The 12,160-nt window shown below is 37.7% G+C and overlaps 1 protein-coding gene and 1 pseudogene across 1 annotated transcript in view; one reads left to right on the forward strand and one right to left on the reverse strand.

Annotated features, from left to right (window-relative positions):
* LOC111347678 (uncharacterized) overlaps window positions 1-12,160 on the reverse strand; it is a 724,620-nt gene that overhangs the window by 256,721 nt on the left and 455,739 nt on the right. The window lies entirely within an intron of this gene.
* On the forward strand, window positions 8,508-12,153 carry LOC148737636 (uncharacterized; annotated as a pseudogene).

Genomic DNA, 12,160 nt, shown 5'->3' on the forward strand with positions numbered 1-12,160 from the left:
AACGTATATTGAAAATAGTTTGTTGAAGATTACTTAAGACCTGTTTTATTTTGCACGCACACATTCATATGATACGATCAGTCTTATTTCGCAAGACAGGGATGCCGGAATAAAATCTGTATCTGTTGAGGAATCAGCTGAAGCTTTTAAAAATCAAAAGAAACCTAACATAGTAGTCTTGCATTCAAGCTGTATTAGACAAAGTTTGCATATCTTATGATTGGTGATGTTCATTCTTAAGGGTGGATAAGTAATATTATTCGCACACGGATTTGTCTAAATCGGATTAAGGTGAAAGTTTAAATGTTTTAGATAAGGCTGCTACCATATTCCATTCTATCCTATTCTTTCCGCTATTGGTTTTAAACAATTTTCTTGAACATCTTACCTAAATCTGAACAAAATATTTCTGGTTCAAGATTGAACACCTATTTAATACGTTGAATGTTCCCACCGTCCCACGCAAAATTAAAACTTTGAAGTAAAAAGCTTAGAAAACTTCAAAATAACCTGTAACCTGTAACAAAAGGAAACAAGGTAACCAAGTTCTGGTTACACTGTAACTGAAGAGTCAGAAAAAAAATGTAATTCAGAAGCTTTCCTTTTTTCCTTTCATTTTGTCAAGGAGCGTTTGAAATAGCGTAGACATTTTTCGTAAGGTGCTTTGATGCAAAATAAAAAGCTTAACCATGTGGAAAGGAGGCTTTTTCTTTGCCATAGTGAAATATAAAGAAAGATCATTTTTTCCCAACTTTTGCAATTAATTTACAAACATCTTTCATCTCTTTTCTATGATGATGTATGTAGCCAACGAATTTTTCTGAACTACTGCATGGTTTTTAGAATTTCCTAGTTTTAAGTGTAGGTGTGGCTTTATAAAGATGTACAATCCACCCAGTTAGAAGAAGTGGTCCGGGTCATTTGGAGTCCAAAAATTGATTTCGTTAAACTTTGCCCATGAATCTTTCCTACTTTAAAATTAAACGAAACCTCATTCCCTTTTCAAACTAAATTGTCCATAATTGAATTTTTCGATCCGGGGGATATTTACGTAACCCCTAATGCGAAGTTCCTTTTTAAAGAGTGGCTATAAGGGGTGATGGCTTTTACGGCTAACGGTTGATATTTTGACTAATTCATGGTTAGCGGGATAACTTTTTTTTTTTCATTTTTAGCATCAGAACCATATTATCTCGCATAATTGAGTTGCAAAGCACGAAATAAGGACTCTAATCTTTGCATTTTCTTTTGGAAATACGGAAGAGGGTTCTTTTTTTTTTTTCCTTTCTTTTTGCGTGAGCGTTGAAAATTGTAATGAGTTTATTACAGCCGATCTCAAGTCTCTACATCTTCGATGATTTCCTTGCTCTATTCGGCTGCGTTCTAGTATTTCCAATAATTTTGAATATTTTCCTAAATATTATCTCTCGAACCTTACTAAGGCGTAAATCTTCACAAATGGTGATTACTCCCCTGACACACCACACCAAGATATCATAAAATGAGGAAACTTATCCCCGCGACTCATCATGTATTTTAAATGTCTGAGGGCACATCAGTATGCAAGTGTATTTTTTTATATTTCCTAACGAAACTTTCTTACACATTCTAATAATGAGTTATTACAGTGGAACCCCTCAAAACCGGACGCCCTTGGGACCGGAGGAAATGTCCGGTTTAGAGGGGTGTCCGGTGTACTGAGATTTATGTACCCATAAGGCAATTTTATGCAGCAGAATGTATTTTCTGACTGTAAGTACCAGTACATGGTACTTACAGTACATGGTAACTAGGCTAAGAAACTGTGGACTGGGTTGATATAGATATATCATAACGATTGTCTGATTGACGACTACAAAGTTTGGCCCTGTCTATCAATTTTCTATTTTAAACAATAGTACATTTTTTTTTTAACTTTGGTGAATATGTCTGATCGTTTCAGTGTAGTAACTATTACAGCTATCTCTTCAACACTTTCGTTTTCCCTGTGCATTGTCCTTTTACATTGCCTGCAGGATTAAAAATAGGAGGAATAGTCTTCACTTTTGACTTACAGAGATCTTAGGTTGGTATTCTTCATGAATATCTCTTTTGGTAAGTCCTCCAACTGGTTGTTGTCCAAGAACCTGTCAACAAATGATGGCAGTTAGTTTGTGTAACGGGCGTTCAGCTGCATTACTGATATAAATGCATTATCGTTATCATTAATACCTTCAAGTGGCGAGATATGTTTTGGGTAAGAAGCAAAGCTACTGATACTGGAAGAGATTCATATTTTGAGAAGGTGTCCACTCCATTATTACATTTCGTTGATCGTGCGGAGCCGATATATCAGACATCCATCCATGTAAAATGTATTAGCCATTGGCCAATCTTATTTCTGAGAATCCACACGGCGTTCCTTCTTTCTTTGGTGGCATTTCCTTTACCATTAAGAAATGAACTCAGGACACAGTCATTTTTTCCAGGAGCATTTGAAATAGCGTATCAATTTTTCGTAAAGAGGTGCTGCGCAGTAAAGCAAAATCAGAAGCCTAACCCTGTGGAGAGGAGGCTTTTTCTTTGTCATTATGAAATACAAGGAGAGATAATTTTTTCGCAATTTTGGCAATAAATTTACAAATGTCTTTCACTTGATTTCTATGATGATATTTTGGCCAATTTACGGTAAACGAATACATATTATTTTCATTGTCGGCACTGGAACTAAATGATTCGCATAATTGAGTTGGAAAGCACGAAATAAGGACTCTAAGCCTTCGATCTTTTTTTTGGAAATACGTAATGTTTATTTACGCAGTTAATGATCTCGCTATAATCTGTCTTTGGGGTTTTCGGTGTTTAAGGTTTCAAATTAATTTTTAAAAACTGTAACGGCTCATTGTGATAACAAATTTAAAAATGCTTGTCTCACCATTCGAATACACATGCATTATTGACCAAATCTGTTCGTTCAAGATGGCTGGATATTGGCCTCGTCCTTTTTTATTTCTTGCGTTTTTGTGGTCCGAGACAAAATTGAAATCCATTAAAACGCGAAAAAAAGAATAAGGCCAATATCCAGCCATCTTAACCGAACAGGTTTGGTCAATAACGGATTTGTTAGGTTGAAAAAAGTGTTCAACATAATAAGAATAAGCAATTACTTGTTTATTTCGAGAGCCGGTAAAGAAATCAAACAGTGTTTGAAACGCAATAAACCCATTAAGGACGTTTAATGTTTTCTTTGTTCTTCGCCTTTCTTGCAATCTGAGTGGTCGTCATTGCAAAAAAAAGAAAAATCATGAACTTTGTAGGTCCGCTCCACGCAATCCTTTCCTTGAGCTGGATCATGGCAGGTGTAGACAATCTCTTTTCTTTTTAAATTTCAAATTTAAATTTCCGTATTCATGCACGGTGCGTGTGATTTTACAAATTAACCAATCACTTTCAGAGGGCCGAGACATTGGGGTTTGCGGCGTTGCGGTGTTGACCCTTTTTTAATGCTGTATTGCGGTGAAGAACAACTCACATTGCGGTTTTACAGTGATCTCAAAGCTTACGATGTACAATGTTTGTAATTTGAAATTGACGATGTTCGGTAAAATAGAACATTTCCAGTAGTATTGCAAGTTCCAGTGTTGAAGACTAACTTCGTTAGACTTTTTAACCTGTAGTTAATTATCGAAGAAAACGAGCTAATCTTTAATAAACGTTGGCTGATTAACCCTAGATTGTGTTCGTCAACATCTTACTTGACCTCTGGACCACTACAACACGCATTATGGACCAGCCAAAGACCAGCGCGTGGTAACGATGATTGAAACCGGATCAGGTAAAACCTGTGAGTATATCATACTGTCGGCGTGTTGATAATATCCCTTGCGGAGATGCGGTGTTTGTTCCGAACAAATGGGGGATCTGAACACCGCAAACAGAATAGAGTCTATTTTGTTTGCGGTGTTGTGGTATTAAGAGCCCCCCATGTTCCCCTCCGTTAAAGAACTTTAACCTTGACATTGAAACTGACGTGGACGTTTACCGCGTTTCTTGATTGTTGTTATTGTTGTTGTCGTTTTTTTATTATTATTATTACTATTATTACGGAGTTAGTTTGGTTTCTTTTTTTCCTTTTGACTTTTCATTTACGCCAATTTGTTATCCCTTAATTTAGAGTTTTATGAGGTTTTAGGGGTTTTTATTTAAGCCGAATGAGCGGGTTACTTTACTAATCGCGTTTTGGTCTCTTGATAGTTTGGTTAAATTGACACCGCCGTGTTTAGTTAGTGCTTTTTCATAAATTATAGTTAAAGTTTTAATTCCGGATAAGACCCCGTGTAATGAAGTTCCTTTTTGGAATAAAGACAAGTTTAGACCGTAATTCTCGATAAAGTAATCAAGACCCATGGGCAACAGTAAGCAATAAGTATGATGCACGATCCTCGCAGTAGATAGCGCTATTTAAACAATAGCGAAAATCAGACCTGAAAAGAATCAGGCCTGTACGGGATTCGAACCACTGACCTCTGCGATACTAGTGCAGCGCTCTACCAATTGAGCTAACAAGCCAACTGGGAGCAGGCCAGGTCTGATTTTCGCTATTGCTTAAATAGCGCTATCTACTGCGAGGATCGTGCATCATACGTATCTAATACCGCAGTTCAAAATATATGAACTTCATATATTTCATTGTATCTGATTTATCACTCTCACGGGTTTATTACGAATCAACTTAACGGCCTGCTCCCAGTTGGCTTGTTAGCTCAATTGGTAGAGCGCTGCACTAGTATCGCAGAGGTCAGTGGTTCGAATCCCGTACAGGCCTGAATTTTTTTCAGGTCTGATTTTCGCTATTGCTTAAATAGCGCTATCTACTGCGAGGATCGTGCATCATACGTATCTAATACCGCAGTTCAAAATATATGAACTTCATATAATTCATTGTATCTGAGTAAGCAATAACTTAGTTGATGATTATGTCACATACTGATTCAAAGCGACACTTTACCTTTCTTTTGGTTCCTTTAATTGTCACGTGTTCTTTTCCAAAGTTGAGACTATTTCTAAATCTATGTGTAGTATATAGTAGTATTCACGTGTGGAAACGAATACAAGGGATGTAATACACTCGGGACCCACGGATTTGCATGTATATATGTAGCATGTATTTAATTTATTGCAGTAGTTCTTTATTGGTTAAGAGTAAGTGTGTAAAGGACGTGAGTAAACGGTTTTCAATTTAACCGCGGTGTATTATACTATATATGTTTGCACAATACTCTGGTACTTTCTTCAAGTATAGATTCCAGTTCTCTGCTTTGATATAAGAACGTTCCAAAGAATAGGATAAGAAAGAAAGAGAGAAAGATCCTTGGTTTCACGGTCTATCGCACGTGTGTGTATCAACCCAGGAATCGAGATTCAATTCCAGCTTCAAAAGAAACATTTGCAGCGGAAATGATTTTTCTTTTCAATTTTGTATGATATTTCCTTGATATATCAATCCGGAGAGTAAACACAGTGAGTTTTATTGAGGCGTACATGTATCTAGAATATAAATTTTCCTTTCGTCGGAGTGCACATTTATGCAAGTGTATTTTCTTATATTTCCTGACGAGAATTTATTACACATTCTAACAGTGAGTTGTAATTTGATCAAGTAGATAAAGAGATCATGTGCAAGAGTGTTCACCCCAGGTTTGTAGATTTAAAGATAGTGTATACGGTTACGATAATTCTTACCCTTATAAAATGAACCCAGCTGCTGGCGATACATCTGGAGGTGAGCACATTTGAATGACCCCGCGGAGAAGCTATTACGGTTTAGTATAATTACGGAGCTGAGCAAAAAGTTTCCAGCAATCTGATAGGTCGAGTGTTTCCTTATATGACGCTATATAAACCGCTCCGCGCGGTTTATATAAAATGTTAAAGGAAAATGTTAATAAATGTTACTAAAATGTTATGATTTTAGAAATTTCTCTGTTGTTCAGTTCTGAAATTATACTAAAACAATTATTCGCCACAGGCTCGGTGAATACTGTCGAATAATCCCCTCGACTTCGTCTCGGAGATTATTCGACGATATTCACCTCGCCTTCGGCGAATAATTGTTAATTAGAACTTATCGTCGATCTTGTAGATCGAATCTTCGACAAGTTTAAGAGCAATATTGATACTAAACTTGGTGCCTTTAGATTCCTTTCTAAAGTATCATTTCCGGATAAGGATATCGTATCTTTTCCGGATACCTGTGGACATCGCCTTATTTTTCCCTTAGGATTTATGATTGCTTGAACCGTAATTGATTTAAGTAAACTTTATTACTTTGCGTCCTCACAGACAACAAAGTCCTGTGGAATCCATTCGTCTTTGTAGTACAAATGTAAATATTTCACGGAGTTTTTCTTTAGCTGACAGAATGTATCAAAGAGTTGTAATTAAGGGGGAGACGATGTTAACTTTAACAATTTACGATGAGTCGTTCTCTATTTCAATGGTTGATGGTTTAATTCTAGGTCCTTGACGGTTGACTTTTATTAGGAAGATATCAAAACTTTCTGTTTTTGAACATAAATCATTTCTCCAGTAATTTTCAGATCAAGCCTTTCTCTGGAGAAATGCATTGAGGCCTAAGTCAAAGACCCTTGACAATTGTTAGATCCAAACATTATCTTAATTCCTGTCAGCATAGTCACAGAATCAGATGGCGAAAGAGATTAAAAAGCTGCGGAGGATTACTGTACGCGTACTCAGGCTCGCGCCTGCACTCTCTTGCTAAAAAATTAATGGAAATTAATCATGGGAAGGTTATGAAACAAATAAACCACGTTCTGGCTTGCTGGTATGTCGTCTGATAATGTCGTTGGCTGAGAGATTATCCTCAAATTTTCATATTTGCCGTCGAAGTTTCGCTTCTCGGCTAAGTTTTCATTTTTCGGGCAATCTCTCAGCCGCGGACATTATCAGCCGACATACCAGCCGCCCGAAGGGGTTTATTTACTAAATACCACAGGGATTTTTAAAATGAAGAGTTGAATGGGGGACGGTGAACGGTGTGCAATTAGGATAAATTCTGAATGTTTCGTTTAGTAAATAGGCGTTACCTATGATGATAGATATAATTTAATTAACACAACTCGTGATTGACATTAATTCCTCACAACGATATAAAGTGATAGCTTGTCGTCTGATTTAAACCAGTTTTTCAGAAGAATCAGTTAGAGAGAGAAGTCGATTTTTGTATCTGTTCGCTTACCCGAATCTGCTAACCTGAAGTGAGAAACCTGCTTTTACGACGCGCCACAGAGGTAAGTTTCCAGTCATGTTTTCTTAAATTTGGCCATGAGACTAAGACTAAATTTGCGTTTTCTGATTTCGAATTACAAATGTATTTCTCTTAGATCGAATAATCATTAAAGTTTGGATAATATTATACGGTTTGTGGTGGTCGTCTTAGCTGACTAGTTCCGAGTAAGGAAACACTGAAAAAAAAATGCATAAATGTTTCATATTTCGCACACCGTGCACATTCGTACTATCCCGCTCTCTATTTTATTTGTGAGCTTTTCTGCTTAAAAGATATTGGTGTGAAAAAAAAAAAAAAAAAAAAGAAAAAAAACACAGAGAAAGAAAGAAAAAAAAGCAGATTGGAATAATTTTCAGAATTCTCATCCGGAAATATCGTAATCGTTGCAGATATAAAGTAGTAAAAATAATCTTTGTTCAATTAATTATTTAATTTATTAATGATATAAATACGATGGTCGTTGCAAGGTAAATTCCTCACGTTACTATCTTAGAGTTAGAGTTCACGTGACGAGGCATTCACGGCTTGAGCAGATTCAAACACGAAGGCGCGCTGTAAATAGGTTGGGTCCGCCCCTTGATTTCAGCTCAAATGAAAGAATCATGCAATATTGCGACCAACGGTCCCACCTTTAGTGAAACGGTGTGCATGGAAGACGCTGTAAAGGTATTATTTTGGGTCAAAAATTAGAAGATATTGAGTCTTGTTGACTCTCATTCCCACAATTTAGCTTATTTTGATTTTATTTGGCACCAACACATCGTTCGGCCGTTCAAAGTGCGATCTACGGTTGACTATGCAGTCGTACAGTTGTCTTTTCAAAGTTCGCGCCGTGTAGCTTCGGCTTACATCCCCAAGCCCCTTGTATACATCGGTTGGCTGAGCCTTCAGAATATTCCCATTGAAACTAGCGGCGTCATAAATACTGCATGCGCAATATTGTCTGTGACAATACAGCTAAAGAATGAATAAGTTCACAAGTAAGTGCGATTAGCAGCCAGAATTTCACAACTCTAGTGGTTGTTCGGCAACATTCTTAGCTGACACTGCTCGAAGGATATTTATTGTGGAATTTGTGCGTTATGGCTGACGGAAATAACCCATCTATGCCAAAGAAAAAGCGTCCAACAGATCGAGCTCTTCGGTTCTCTTTCAACAGAGAGCTTCCTCGAACTCAAGAGAGTAGACTAGACTTCTTGGCATCAAAGACCGCGTCAAAATGGCAAAATGCGCGAAAAATCTAACAAAAGCGACCTCAAGTACACATACTGTGGGCATGATGGAGGCTCTTCTGTTAGCTTTTGAGGAGAAAATGGAGAGGAAAGGACTTGCATGGAGCCAACTGAGCTTATCATCAACTGGAAGCTCAGTTAGTCCGGACCCCTTTCTTGTTTCTACACAATCTATCACACGCTTTTCTTTTCCTTTAGCGTCTTCCACTTTATCTTCGCGTATTTCTTTGCCTTTCTCTGATCCAGTTTCTCCCATTTTCTCTCCACATGCAGAACATACACCACTAGGAATGTAGATCACTGCGCCTTTAGCAGCGAACGACCCCATATATCTCTGCACCGAGGGAGCTCTGCGAACTTTGTATTCTTTTTTTTGGTAACACTCTCTCCACAGAATGCTGTTGTTGTGGAAAACTCATCGATGGCGATTCGCTACTCTTCAATCGACAAAGTCATGTTGTGTTTGTAACAGTTTCATATGTATGTGGAGATTCATTCAAGTGGCTCTCCTCCTCTATCATGGAAGGATCTCCTCCATAGTACTACGTAAATTTGAGGTAAGTACCTTTTCGTTTTCAGCCGGAAATTTTCTGAAACTCGCTCTCTCAGTATTCTTGAGTTTTGTTGTAACTGGTCACTTATCTGCCTCTCTTTTTCACAGATCGATTCATGGAGTATTGTTTTGTGGCGTGACAGAGACACAGTACACAAGTTTCTCTCGAGGAGCCAACATTGGGTCAGAGGAAGAAAAAACCTTTGATGCGGGTTAGCAATGCACTTTCTCTAATGCTCCTAACCTCATGTTGTATTTCTTCTTGCAAGCAAATGGCTGTTAACAGCAGTTTACAGGAAGCCAAATGATGATCTCTCCACCAAAATACCTCAGAGGGACTGAGCAGTTTTTTATTTGGTTTCTCTCTTACCTGAATTCTAAAATACCTCTTTTTTTAATGACTTCAGCAGTCTTGAAAAAGCATTGTTATGCAACCATTGTGAATAGGGTTTGCAATGAGTACCTGTCTGCTGCCCAGGAAGAAGTGAAAAGTGCTCGTGGTTATGTTGTAAATGGAGAGGTACAAGTTGATTTCAATTTTATTTTGTCTTTGGCCACAAACTTATACACCAGTCTTAGAGTATGGGAGGTGCATGCATGAGTTTTGTTCAATTGTTCCTTTTTGCAAGCCAGGATCTCTACAAGCAGTCAGTTTGATGTATGGGATCTAGTAGACTTCTGCAGAGTTCTGCTGACTAGCACATCTAAACATACAATATCTGATATCAAATTGTAAACCCTGAGAGATTTGTGAGTACAGAAATGTGTTCAATGTTAGGTTTTGATATCTGCCATTTCTTCCTGCAGAGTGTTATTAGGGAGTTTCAGCAAATCACTACGGCTGGCGCTCCTACGGCTACCGGAAGTAAAATTGTCCAGAAACGAGTCATTGCGCGTGTCAGTGGTTCCCATCCAGCCGTAGCGGGAAATCCTTCTACGCGAGTGGGGAGTGGGAAGGTTTTGACGTAGTCTGAGGTACGTGAACTTATCTCGCTTCTTTCTTCGCTTTATATATTCTCCTGAGCAATTTTAACTATTGAAATACACTTAGCATCTTTAAAAATAGCTTATCGGGAATATTTATCAAGCTTACTATCCCTTACCGAGTGAATCTGCCTTTATTTTTGCCGCCGGGTTTGTCGAAGGATCGAAGCAGTGTGCACATGGAGAACGCAGCGAACGCAAGGTGAAATGCGTAGGTAGAAAGTCTAACCTTTGCCTTTTCAAACCTCAAAGACTACTTGAAATTCAAATAGCTGAAGCCGAGGAATGACGAGGGTTATGAGGGACAGTGTAGAAACTTTGCTTTGGTGCTTATAAGCTCCAAACTGGCAATTTTACAACACGTAAGCTTAAATATTTTAATTCACTCATTCACTGTGCACAGGATCGCTTATAGTTTTTTTTTTCCAAACGTTGGAATCACTCGTCCCTTTCAACGAAGTCATTTTGAGTTTTTAGACGTGCAAAAACTACCGCGAAGACGCCTAATTTACTGGTTTTAAACATCTCAGCCGTACTAGGTTTGTAGTTTGCGTTGCTTAAAGTTGAATTTTGGCGGGCTACGGCGACGTACTCTCCCCAAGCCTCGTCAACAATGATAGCCGTAGCAGCGCCAGCCGTAGTGATATGCTTAAACTCCCTATTACAGATGCAAGGCATGATTCGAGTAGATCAGCAGAACACATGATGGTGTCAGCCCTTTCTTTCTCGTAAGATGCTTTTGAACTCTTTGTATGATATGTTGAACTTTGATACACTCAATGGTATTCCTAAAAATATTTTAATTTTTAATGATTCTGTTTAAGACAAAAAAGTTTTAGGAGTCCTAAACTAGAGTAGGGCTTGTGAAACCTTAACAGTGAGCCGTGAAGTCCCTATGACAAAAGAGCTGCTGACTTTTCTAACTGAGACCCAAGGTATGATACATTTGCATCCTCAATAATATCCTACCATTGATGTAATATGAGTATGGAGGACAGAAAAATTCTTTATAATGTGACTAAAGTAATTCTTTTTGTTTGTTTGTTTATTTATTTCTCATGTGTACTTGTGCATGAAGAACAGTCTACTCAGAGAGCAAGAATTTCAGGCTCACCTGCTAATTGTTGCTGACCATTATAAGGTAATTTGAATCACTGTTTATTGAGAGAATGTGTAGTAGTCATAAGGTACAAAGAGTTTTTCTCAGGTTACTCCTTTAAAAGAGCGATTTCACGAAACCAACATTATGATTATTAATTTTTGTTGTTATGAACACATTGTGTTATGTAATTCCAACAAGACATAGCATAATTCACGAACTCAAAGATTACACAATTTTCTGTAAAAATGGAAAACGAGAAGCATTATGCTTACTATTATTAATACTGATCTATTAATTTGTATTTCTATAATTTTCTTTATTTATGACTCAGGAAAATCATGTCAATTGCCATGCAGAGTCACGGTGCAAGCAGAATGGCTACTTAATAAGCAAAAGGTTTTAACTAAACCTGACGCTGTAGCTCATATAGGAAAGCCATTATGGGCACCTCTATATATAGACATGCATATGATTACATGCAGGTAATTAATTGGCACATGCTGCTGTCTGTTTTTGTTTCTTTGCATGAAAAAGTTTGCCTTTTCCAAATTGCCGATGTTGCAGTAAAGGCCTTCAAAGAGTTGCAAAAAATTCATGTTCCAGTCACAGAAAAAGCCACTCAAAATCTGTTAACTTCTGCAGTGTAGGGAAACCTACTGGATCGAATCTCTCCATTCAGGGATGCTCATTTATGCTGCTAAGCGGATGACATCTCCAACATGCACATGGAACCAGCCATTCTTGATTGGTTAAAAGACTTATGCTGTTGTTAATTCTGCACAATTGCTTTGGCACTTTTTGAATGCTATGCTTACTCTTTCTTATTGACTTATTTCTCTTGCAGAATGAAAATGTGAATAGAGAAGTATTGTCTCTGCGGATGTACCATTATGACAGGCATCCGAATCGTCCGGCAGAATTCAGGGTGCTTACTGCAAGAACATTCAAATTCAGGGAAACCATCTGATCTACCTTTTTTAATCTAAATAACTGATGTCCAT

This window comes from Stylophora pistillata, chromosome 2 (assembly GCF_964205215.1).
Source record: "Stylophora pistillata chromosome 2, jaStyPist1.2, whole genome shotgun sequence".
Classification (NCBI taxonomy): Eukaryota; Metazoa; Cnidaria; class Anthozoa; order Scleractinia; family Pocilloporidae; genus Stylophora; species Stylophora pistillata.